Source organism: Eschscholzia californica, unplaced genomic scaffold (genome assembly GCF_041429995.1).
Source record: "Eschscholzia californica isolate CP2 unplaced genomic scaffold, dmEscCali1.0.p SCAF_5, whole genome shotgun sequence".
Classification (NCBI taxonomy): Eukaryota; Viridiplantae; Streptophyta; class Magnoliopsida; order Ranunculales; family Papaveraceae; genus Eschscholzia; species Eschscholzia californica.
The window spans coordinates 18869756-18881632 of record NW_028238472.1 but is presented as its reverse complement, the minus strand read 5'-3'; the positions used below and the strand labels follow the sequence as shown (position 1 = coordinate 18881632).

Here is an 11877-nt window from a genome sequence, read left to right as displayed (position 1 = left end):
CCATTTTATTTCAGAGATTTGGTTGGGAACACATCCGACGGATGATATCTATTATATTAAAACAGCTGAATCGGTTATGTAGGATATAAGTCTGACCGTCCAGTTTATTTTCGAGATTTGTTCAGGAACACATCCAACGGATGATATAAAATCTTTTTATGTAAATAGATTAAAAAGGAAGGGTATCTATGTAAATCGGCTAAAATAACAATTAATTGTTTTTAAATTTTCTGTTACAATCTCCCTAAAATAACTATATGATGTGGCGTGAAAATGCCACATTTAGGTCACTTAACTTTGATTAGTTAGTTCCTTTCGGGTTCTATTTCTAATTATTTATGTGTTTTTATTGCTAGGTAGCGTATTTGGGGTTTGGCGTGTAATTCGGAATAAAGAGAGCGAATTATCACATTTTCATCTTATGCGGCAAAAGGGAAGAAAAGAGCACCAGGGGTATTTTGGTCATTTTGGTCAAAATCAGAAGTCAAACAACAAGTGAAGTCAATGACGAGTCCGACGGTGAAAACGGAAGTCGATTCGGAGTTCGGACGGAGAAGTTGTGAAGGAAAGAAGCCGAGGTTCGGTCTTGAAACAAGGATTCTATGAAGGCACCCCCCTTGGTTTTAAATGTAGAAACAAGATGAAGGCACTCCCTTGTTTTAGAAAGAAGCCCAACCCAAGAGCCCAAAGAGGAAGAGAATAATAGAGAACTTATGAGCACCCTCTCTTTGGTCCAAGTCAAATGGTCTAAGACTTAGTCAAGTTTGACTAAGTCTAGGGTTGTGTATACACATGTGAGAAAGAGGGGTCAAAGAGGAGGGAGACTATTCATCATCTTCAACCTTGGAAAGGAGGGAGAGAGAGAAAAAGGGCTAGGGTTCTTGGGGTGTTTTTGAAGTTTTCTAGGGTTTGGTAGTGAGAGAAAGAGAGAAGAAGGAGAAGGAGGAGAGCCGGCCAAAGCAAGGCCGGCCTAGCCTTGGCCGGCAGCAGCTCGGCCTGCTCGGGATGGTAATGGAGGACGCTTCCACGGGAAGCTGCAGCACGTTCTACGGGACGCATGAGCAACACGGGAGCAGCAGCTACACGACACGGGAGTGAAGGAGTTGAAGGAGATGTCCTTCGACCAAGGTGACAATGCGAACAATTTGTCGGATAGGATAATTGATGTGGAAGATCATCAAGTCCGATTGATTTAGGGATCATAGAGTTGTAGCTAGAGACCAACTACGATCGTCGAATTACGAAGTAATTCGCGGCTAACTTCGATCGGATCCTACAACGGGTTACACATAAGAGTGACAAATTGATCTAGGATATTACTAGTGGGAGTGAGATATAATCATGGGAGTGTCCCATAAACATATCTCATAGGCCTAAAAAGGAATTAGGCAAAGATAGTACAAAAAGGCCAAAAACAGGGTTTTTGGGCCTAGACCGGTTCGGGTACTTCTAGGACTCGGATTGGGCTGAATTTTGGAGGGTTAGTTGCTGATATAATAAACATTATATCTGCCAATTTTCGTGGTGTTTGGGCACCTCCTCCTTAGGGAATTGAGAAAATACCAATAGTTGCTATTTTCGACTATTTCCCTAAATCTTATTCTAAAGGGTGTTTTAGGAAACCTAAAAGGAGGTGGATTCTTATTAGGGTTCTATATAAACACTCTAAGGGCAGAGAATAAGGTGTGGAATTTCTCTCTAAGCTTTCTTACTCTACCACATCAAGTAGAGAGGAGAAAGTGAGCTAATTCCCATTAACTATCTATCTAGTCAAGAAGAAAGGAGTTCTTCTTCCAACCACCATTGGTGTGCTAGCTATACAACAAGGTGGGAGATCAAATTGATTGCTCGTGTCCCAAGTAGAGGAGCTACACTTGAAGCTCTTGGTCTTCTTCAATCAATTCAACTAGTTCGAGGGAAAAGCGATTAAGGTAATCTACTATCTCCATTAGATTAATTACTAGTTTTGCATGTGATCCTGGGAATACTAGTGTAGACATTAGATGTCATATTTCCGCTATAAACACTAGTAGAAGGGTGTAAATCCCAACAGTGGCGTCAGAGCCTTTTGCCATTAACTAGTTTTTGCTAAGAATCGAACTAATTAATATGCTTAATAGTTTGAAAATTGAGTTTATAAAAGTATTTTAAAAGATGTTTTTAAAAGTATTTTAAACTCATAATTTGATGGGATTCAATAAATTTTCAAATTGAGAATCAAATTGATGATTAAAAGTGTTTTAAAAGACTCAATTTCATTGAATTTCAAACTAATCCATGCTTGATTATGTTGATAGTTATATTTAAAAGGTTTTAAACATAAAATTTGATTAATTATGAATTGGATTCAAAGATTTTTCAAATTGATTTCAAAATTGTTCTTTGAAAAATTTCAAAAACCTAGATTTTGATCCAAAATTGGTTTGATTAAGAGTTGTTTTTTAAATTTTGGAAACTTTTGAAAAACAAAGATTTGGAATTTTAGAAGTGTTCTAAAAAGAGTAGTTTTGAGTTTGGGAAACTCTCAAAACAAATTTGGAAAAATTTAAAAAGTTTCTAACAGTTTTGAAAATTTTTAGAAGTGTTCTAAAAGGAATTTCAAAATTTAAGAAAAGTTTTAAAATTAGAAAATAGCAACTTAAAGTTGCATAAGAAAAAAAAAAAAAATTTCTTTTTGGAAACTAGGGTTTTGAAAAACCCTAGTGTCCGGCCAGGAAGCTTCCTGGCCGGACCAGAAGCTCCTGGATGCGTCCTCTGGACGCGTCGAGAGCAGCTGCTGAGAGCGTCTTAGACGCGACCTGGACGCGTCTTGAAGACGCGTCCAGAGCAGCTACTAAGGACGCGTCTTGAAGACGCGTCCAGAGCAGCTACTAAGGACGCGTCTTGAAGACGCGTCCAGGTCGCGTCTAAGACGCGACCAGCAGCTGCGAAGGAGCTTCCTGGACGCGTCCAGAGCACTCGACCAGACGCGTCTTGGAGACGCGTCTGGGAGGTTCTGGGTGTCTCGGACTAGTCCGAGACACCTAGTGCTGGTCCGGTCCAGTACCAGACACGTCTAGAACGCGTCTGGTACATGGACTAGCGTCCTGGCTCCGGCCAGGACGAGACCAGGCCTTGATAGGCCTCGGCCAGGACATGCCGGCCCTATGGGCCGTGCTATGTCCGGACCTTGTCCGAGCCCTTTTTTGGGCTTGGGCCGGGACTTGTCTAGGACTTGTCTAGGACTTGTCCCGGGCTTTTTCGAGGCTTTTCGGACCACGAAAAGGGACCATCATTCGAGTGGGAGTTTTTGCCAAATTTTTTTTTCCGATTCCAACCAAATAATTCCAAAATCAATCCGGGCCATCCAAGAGCCCAAAACGGATTTCTCTTTAAATTGATTTATGAAATCATTAAGAATCGAACCAATAATTTTTTTTCCCGAAATTGACCCAGGCTTTCTCGAGCCCAAAACGGAGTTTTTCTAAAAGATGATTTTAATCATAAAACATAAAACCGGAAAGCACCATTAGTTGAATTCTTCGAATTTAGACTTAAGGTCCGCAATGTGACATGTGATGTCAACAAAAGTATCTCCCAAGATAATCATGCATATATAATTCTTAGCCTTGATATATTATATGATTGCATGTGATGTGAATGCGGGAAACTAGTATGGCCATAGATTTATTTCCTTATTCTTGTTTTAAGCACGGATGGGTGCATGCTTTGTAATTAATTTTAATTTCAAGTTTATACGATCTCCGAATCGTTAGAGTCTTGTAATTAGAGTTTAGGGTCTATGAGTCCATTGAAGAAACTCGAGGATGAAATCCAAAGGCGAGTGGGAGAAATCAATGGAGGTTCAAAGATGGCGATCTAAGACGAACCAAAAGGCGAAACAAGAAAAAAACCAAGGGAGATTAGATCTTCTAGGTTAGGGGCCATACTAGGATCCATGTCTGCTTGATTTACTTTCTCGCGCGCATTTACTTACTTATTTACGCTTTATGTCGTGGATGTTAGTTAGGCTAAATAGTTCACTATAACAAACGCCAGACTAGCGTAAAAGTCCCCAAAAGTAATCTTGAGTAATCGCCTATCCAGATTAAGACACTCGTTGCGCCCTTGTTCGAGGAAGGTGGGTCGGCCTTCGCAGAGTACCTCCTCTACCTTGGGACAATGCGGGTAGGCCTATAGAAGAGGCCTACACGTCTAAATGGTTCTACTCAACGAGATCAGCAAGAGAGTCTTGGATACTCGAGGCAAAAGGATAGATTAGTCATTCATTAATGAAATCTATCAACCAAGAGTCATAAGGTATGATCAGTGAAGTAGTTCGCTCACCCGGAACGACGGAGTCAAAGGGTAGGGCCTTCGTCCGCTTTACTTCGAAGAACTGGGGTCTTGGAATCACTTATTCAATCGGGGACGATTTTTATTGAATAATGTGGGAAAACTAATGTTTTTCAAAAACGATAACGAGTTTTAAAACTTTGCCATTACTTTATGCAGTTTTAAAGATGACAAAAGATATTTTCAACTTCCGCTCACTTCTCGACAAGGAGAAGCTGAATGAGCACAACTTCCTTGACTGGGAAAGGAACCTAGGAATAGTTCTTAGGATGGAAGGAAAGCAACATGTACTAGAAACTCCAATTCCTGTATTGGATGATAATTCGACTAAAGAAGAGATAGATGAAGAAAGGAGTGTGCGGAAAAAGGCAGAGCCCGTAACTTGCTTAATGCTAGCAACCATGGAACCGACTCTGCAAGAGCAGTTCATAGACATGGATGCTTACTCCATGATGCGACAACTTCGGGAAATGTTCCAGAAACAGTCGAGATTGGAGAGGTTTAAAACCTCTAAAGCAATTATGGACATGCGCCTTGAAAAGGGAAAACCAGTTGGGCCTCATGTTCGCCAAATGATCAGGCTCATAGGCAAGCTGGCTAAACTAGGTTTCCCTTATAGCCAACAAACGGCTACCGACACTATCCTTCACTCCCTCCATAGTGGTTTTAATCAGTTTAAGATGAACTACAACATGAATGGATGGGATAAAACGTTGGAGGAATTTCATTCTATGCTTCTAACAGCCGAAAAGGACGTCGCTATAGTGGAGACTAAGAAGGACGTTCTTATGGTACAAAAGGACAAAGGGTTCAAGAAAGGTGGAAAACAGAAGAAGAAAACCGCGTCAAAAGGTAAAAGCAAACGAATTGCCAAACCTAAAGACAAAGGTCCTTCTCCTGACACCAAATGTTTCTACTGTGATGGCAAGGGCCACTGGAAAAGAAACTGCCCTAAGTTCTTGGAGGACAAAAAGAATGGAACAGTAGCTTCCAATTCAGGTATAAACAGTTAACTTATCAAATACTGTAAAATTCCCAAATTATGGTATGTAATACCTAAAATTGCCCTTTCATTGTGAATGTACAGGCGCAGCTGGGAACTGAGTATTTGGCTAAGGAAGACAAGATCCAAGAGGGAGCAGAAGCCTCGACTGCTAAGGATGCTGAAAGGGATCGAAGTCTACTTTAGGCACTATTCTAGATTAATCGTTTTTCTAGTTTTTTAACATCATCTCTGTACTAAGTATTATGGAGAATCAATAAAGAATTTTATTTCTAAATTGAGATGTTAATAAGTGCTAAGTTTAACAAACTATACCAAAAGATTCTAAACTGGGTCAAAAACCTATAAGATAGGTTCATCCCAATCGAAAGGGATGAGTACAACAAGTCCACTATAACCAAAACATGAATCAAACTGACAAGAAAGAAAGCCTTGAGTCAAAAACAGAGATTGATCTTCAAACGTACTTCTAACCTATCCATATTTGGAGTGTCCAAAAGGATTAAGATGAAGAACACGAATCAAACTCTATCCTCCAAAATCCATTTAGTCTAGACATAGCTTCTCACAAAACTACCAAAATTCCGTCTAACAGCTAAGCTTGTAAAAGCATTACAAAACTAGCTAATATCTGACGCAATTTCTTTTAAAAGAAATTTGGGCTTCTTCCATAACTAATCAAGAGAACAAAGTGTTTGTTGCTCATGATAGTATTCTTCTAATAATTAGCACACCTAGTAGTCTGGGAGAAAACACTAATTATTAAAAGAATAAGTGGGAGAAAAGTACAAGTCGATTTAATTCGATCATGAGAAAAATCATGGAGGGTCATGAAGAACAATCATGAAACTTGTACAAGTCGATTAAATTCGACCAAGAGCAACAAACTGCGGCTCCTCGGAAAAGGAAAGGTTAAAGACATGATCTAATAAACCCACCGCACAAAAGCGAATGTCATTCGCCGGAGAACTCTCAAAACAAGTGAAAGTGTCTCTAAAGGAATATCTCAAAGTAGTTGAGAAAATTCCAAATTGTTGTTCAAAAGCCCTAAAAGGTCAAATCTCAAAGACACAGAAAATAAAGGTTATTTCTGAAGAGATAAAAGACCTGCGCAGAAACGGAAACTGACTCTAGATTTTGGCTAGAAGCCAAAATCATCGTGGAATCCATATCTCGTCAAGACATGAAGCTTGATAATTTAAGTCAACAAAAGACCTAAATTGGTTTTCCAAAATAGAAAACTGAGAAGGATGGAAACATTCGTGTTTCCCGAAACGAGAAAAGAAGAATAAAGATTCTTCCAATCAAGTTATGTCCACAAGCATGCTTCAGAAATCTATCGATGGATTAAAAGCACGCAAGAGTTAGAATCTTCGATTCAAAAGGCAATCAGAGAAATTTGATTCCTGGAGAATGAAGAAAATCTTGAATCACGAGTTTCAAGAAGGTAAGTGGGAGTAAACAAACCTTCCGGGTCCGTATGCAGAGTACATACAAAAGATTGAGTACGACATAAGGTGTTGTATAACAGTAACGAACTGACTCAATAAAGGACCACACACAAAAGGATAAAATGCCATTTTGGGCATCTGAAGATCTATAAGCATAGATCAAAAGGATGATAGGATTAGAGAGACTCAGTACGCTGAGATGCTTGAGATCCGAAACAGAAAATCTAAGACTCGGAAAGTCTAAAAGAATTTCGACCCAAAAACTCATGACAGAGGGCGTTGCAAAACTCGGAGTCTAAAAGACACCGATGAGCTAGCACGCATGAGAGAGACATTTATGTTCGAAAACATAAAGTCAATCATGTTGGACATGATTAGCATTTAAACATCCGAATTCGGATTGGAAAACCGAAACACTACTTAGTACATCCTAGAAGGCTAAAGGATGAAGTAGTACAAAGTTGAACATGTCATCGTAGCAAACTTCCAGACATGGAAGGAAAGTAGGCTAAAAGTGTTTTAAGCCGGGAACTGTTGCAAATACTACACAAAGAATTAAAGGCCTTAACTCTAGTAAAGATTACTAGATATTATCAAGGTTGAAGATAGTAATCTTCAAATTAATTGATAATAAGCAAAGTTTAAAACCGACTACCACGGTAGTCAAACTAAACTGTCACCTTAGACATAGTATGAGATTCATACACAGTCTAAGGCATGAGGTATAATTTTAAACCTCGACAAGTAAAACTGAGTGGGTAAAAGGAGTTTTACGGAAGAGGCTCAGATTTACAACTCTCGTTATCAGAAATAATAAGAATTATTTCACCAGTCGTCTTAACTTGGTTTAGTGTTTAAACGACAGTCCATCGATAATAAAACGTTCCGAATAGGTTTGTCAGATACGTGATCTGATGAATGAAACCCTATTAAGTGAACTTGGAATATTTATTATCAAAAATCCCTGGTCCAGGTCATTGCATGGACAACAATGACTCACGAAGACTAGCACGGGAGTCGATGGGATAGCGCAGTTTCATGGGCTATATGAATAGTATATTCTATTCGACTACGTGGGTGTGTAAAAGGTTTATACACTGGATAACCCTCAAATGAGAAGTACATCATTCGTGATGAACGTCAATACTTCTCATAAAGACAATTGGAGAGATTCCTCAAAACATGAGTGCTCCACTCATCTTATGTAAGGAATGCCCGACTTTGGTTCCGTTAAACGCCGCGCCGTAAAAGGAGGTTATAAAGACGGATACTGGGAAGGACAGGATAGACATGAAGTTAAGTGGGAGCGCAAGAATGGATTGTGTCACCCTAATCACATTAGGTACAAAGTGTCTCAAGGCCACTTGATGAGTAGCAACTGAAAATGCGTGGCCGCGCTCAAACGGATTAAAAGTTAATCGTTTGTCTTTTACAGTTGTACTCGGATATCAAGAAAGTCTGAATGATGTGACGTATCAGATGGGATACTAAATTGACACGGGAATCGAGGCATTGCACTTGTTCTAAGTCCAAGTGGGAGTCTAAAGGAGTTGAAGGAGATGTCCTTCGACCAAGGTGACAATGCGAACAATTTGTCGGATAGGATAATTGATGTGGAAGATCATCAAGTCCGATTGATTTAGGGATCGTAGAGTTGTAGCTAGAGACCAACTACGATCGTCGAATTACGAAGTAATTCGCGGCTAACTTCGATCGGATCCTACAACGGGTTACACATAAGAGTGACAAATTGATCTAGGATATGACTAGTGGGAGTGAGATATAATCATGGGAGTGTCCCATAAACATATCTCATAGGCCTAAAAAGGAATTAGGCAAAGATAGTACAAAAAGGCCAAAAACAGGGTTTTTGGGCCTAGACCGGTTCGGGTACTTCTAGGACTCGGATTGGGCTGAATTTTGGAGGGTTAGTTGCTGATATAATAAACATTATATCTGCCAATTTTCGTGGTGTTTGGGCACCTCCTCCTCAGGGAATTGAGAAAATACCAATAGTTGCTATTTTCGACTATTTCCCTAAATCTTATTCTAAAGGGTGTTTTAGGAAACCTAAAAGGAGGTGGATTCTTATTAGGGTTCTATAAACACTCTTAGGGCAGAGAATAAGGTGTGGAATTTCTCTCTAAGCTTTCTTACTCTACCACATCAAGTAGAGAGGAGAAAGTGAGCTAATTCCCATTAACTATCTATCTAGTCAAGAAGAAAGGAGTTCTTCTTCCAACCACCATTGGTGTGCTAGCTATACAACAAGGTGGGAGATCAAATTGATTGCTCGTGTCCCAAGTAGAGGAGCTACACTTGAAGCTCTTGGTCTTCTTCAATCAATTCAACTAGTTCGAGGGAAAAGCGATTAAGGTAATCTACTATCTCCATTAGATTAATTACTAGTTTTGCATGTGATCCTGGGAATACTAGTGTAGACATTAGATGTCATATTTCCGCTATAAACACTAGTAGAAGGGTGTAAATCCCAACAGGGAGCAGCAGCATGGGAGGCTTTCACGGGCGCACCAGCAGCAGCTCCGGGACGCAAGGACAGCAGCTCCGACCGGACACAAGGGCGCAAGGAAGCTTGCTCAGCTGCTCGGATGTGCACGGCTGCATCTTGGGACGTACGGGAGTGCAAGGGACGGCCGCAACTTGCTCGGATCTGGCCGGACTTTCTTGGACAGCCACTTCCTTCAACTTGGCCGGATTTTTTCTATGGTTTCCGGCCACCTTCTTGGCCGGAAACCTTAGGGCTGTTACTCCCCATCATCTTGGCTAGCTTCCTATTTAGTTTGATTTGATTTTGGATTTGAAATGTCTAGAGAGAGGAAGCTTGGTGAAGCTTTAATGGAGTTTGTGTTCTAAATGGAGAAGATGATGATGGTCGCTATGGGGAACCCAGAATTTGCTAAGGAGAGATCGGCTGCACCTTAACTACTCAAATTTTTCGACGAACCTAGCCTTGAACCATATCGGAAAAGGGGGATTCTCTTATCATTTTCTTTTCATTTATTACTCATTCACCATGTTTAGCTAAATCAAGTGTGTCGATTATGGGATGAAATGTGATGAATTTTATGACTATGTTTGAGATGATTTAATGAGCTTGATAATAAATTGATGTTCTCTTATTTTGATTACTTGTTTCAATCGTTTTTCATGTGTCTTATCAAGTACTTCACATAGTTAATCGATTAGGCAAAGTGATCGATATCGATCGTAGTCTAGATCCCAATTTCATGTGTCTTGTCATGCACTTCACATAGTTAGGCGACTAGACGACATTTTCGATGATTCGGTTTTAATCGTTTAGGAAGTTTGTTTGACTAAGTATTATCTCCGGATATACGTAGTGCTTATGAACGTCCACCTTAGGAATCGAGACTAGATTTACATCAATCCATTCGATTGGACCGTACATAGTTATAGGTTTATTATCATGGATTCCGGACTTCGACACTTCTCTCACTTATTTGTTGCCTCCCTACTCTTGTTCCTTCAACTCCTCTCTCGAAACTCTCTCGCCTGTTTACATTGATAATTTAGTTGGTTTTACTTGTTATCTTCTTTTGTTAGTTATTCGATTATAAAACTCCTCATTTACCTTTGTTCCCTTTTCGTCTTAGTCTAGGTTAGCTAGTAACACTTAAACCGACGAATATTACCCTTCGAAATCCAAACTACCTTCCTATCCTTGGATCGACTCCGGTTTTACCGGCTACTACTTGATACCGTCGCTTGGGTGTGCAACCTTTTCGGGTGCATCACTATACCTCACGAATCTTCTCACTCACGATTGCACATCCACTTTCCCCTTAATTTTAGTGATTCAGTTAGACTTCTAAGTCAGTTCAAAATTCTGTCTCCTATATTTCTTCCATAAATACGGTTCTCCCTCTCTCATCTTTAAACACACAATTATCTCTCTCCCGTGCATTTATTTCTCCTCTATTGATTTTGGAATATGATTTACAAATTAAGGGAAGTTAATGTAATTTATGTTGTAATTTAAATTTATTTTTCTCCTCTTCAAAGGCATTAGCTAAGAGGGATCTTACCCGTCCGTAGGACGGGGAGGAAACCGAGTTATTAATAAATACATATACTTGTAACGTGTATAGCTTAGCGGAGAAAAGTGTGGCTCAGCGGTTCGAATACTTTCCCTCCTACTTTAATGAATAACACGTCACTTCAAACTCTTTATCTCTTTGAATTTTGCATTGAAGGGTTTTTGAGGAGAGAGAGCGACTTGCCTGACGTCAGCTAGGCGATTCGTCTCCCATATCCTTTTCCCCAAACGAAATCCATCACCTCTGAAAGTGAGATCTCGTGATCTGCAGTCTAATCATCACTAAACACCACGCACAACCCTAATCAACCACCAAAAGAAGCCTAATCATTACTATTTTAGAGTAGTAAGCAATCCAAGAAGCAAACTCTCCATCTCCCCAACCACCTCCTTGCATTAACTACAAGTGTAAGAAGAAGGACCGACAGTAGGTTTCCTCTTGGAAATTAGCACCAGGAAGAAAGCGATCAAATCAGAGCTAACTCACAGATGTAGGTTTGTCTTTTATCTCTTTAATTATTCATTAACTGCATATTCAACATGTGTAAGCACTAAATAGGTAGAATTAGACTGCTCATCTCCTCACCCTTCTGCGTGAGACGAACCGTCTCCTTATCAGACTCTTGGCTGCTTTCTTCCGGTTGGGTTTCACGAGCCTCCAAGGGTTGATTCAGGTCTATTATTCCCGAGGTGCACGGGTGCCATTATTGATTATTCTGCATGGATCTTTACTTGTTGAGGTTTTCAAGGTTTTGTGGCTGTTCTCTCTAGAAGTCATCTTATAGGCTCGAGGCTTTATCTTCCGTCCTCATTCTGGGTTTTAAGACAGAGAGGAATAACTATTATTCCTTCCTTTACATCTGATTCTTTTTAATGTCGTCCTCACCAACAGATCTTAATATAGACAGTCTTCAAAGAACTTGGCCCTACAACTGAACTTATCAGATTATGGGAATTTAACAATCACTTATCCTAAGCCATCAAAAAATAGAGAGCTTCAAGAAATCTCT

At 39.9% G+C, this 11877-nt stretch overlaps 1 long non-coding RNA gene across 1 annotated transcript; it reads left to right on the top strand.

Moving 5' to 3' along the window:
* The first annotated feature begins 1062 nt into the window (after nucleotides 1-1062).
* LOC147537643 (uncharacterized) lies at nucleotides 1063-9929 on the top strand. The gene is made up of 2 exons (XR_015225788.1): nucleotides 1063-1094; nucleotides 9288-9929. It is a non-coding gene; the product is annotated as an uncharacterized LOC147537643 (long non-coding RNA).
* Nucleotides 9930-11877: the final 1948 nt, after the last annotated feature.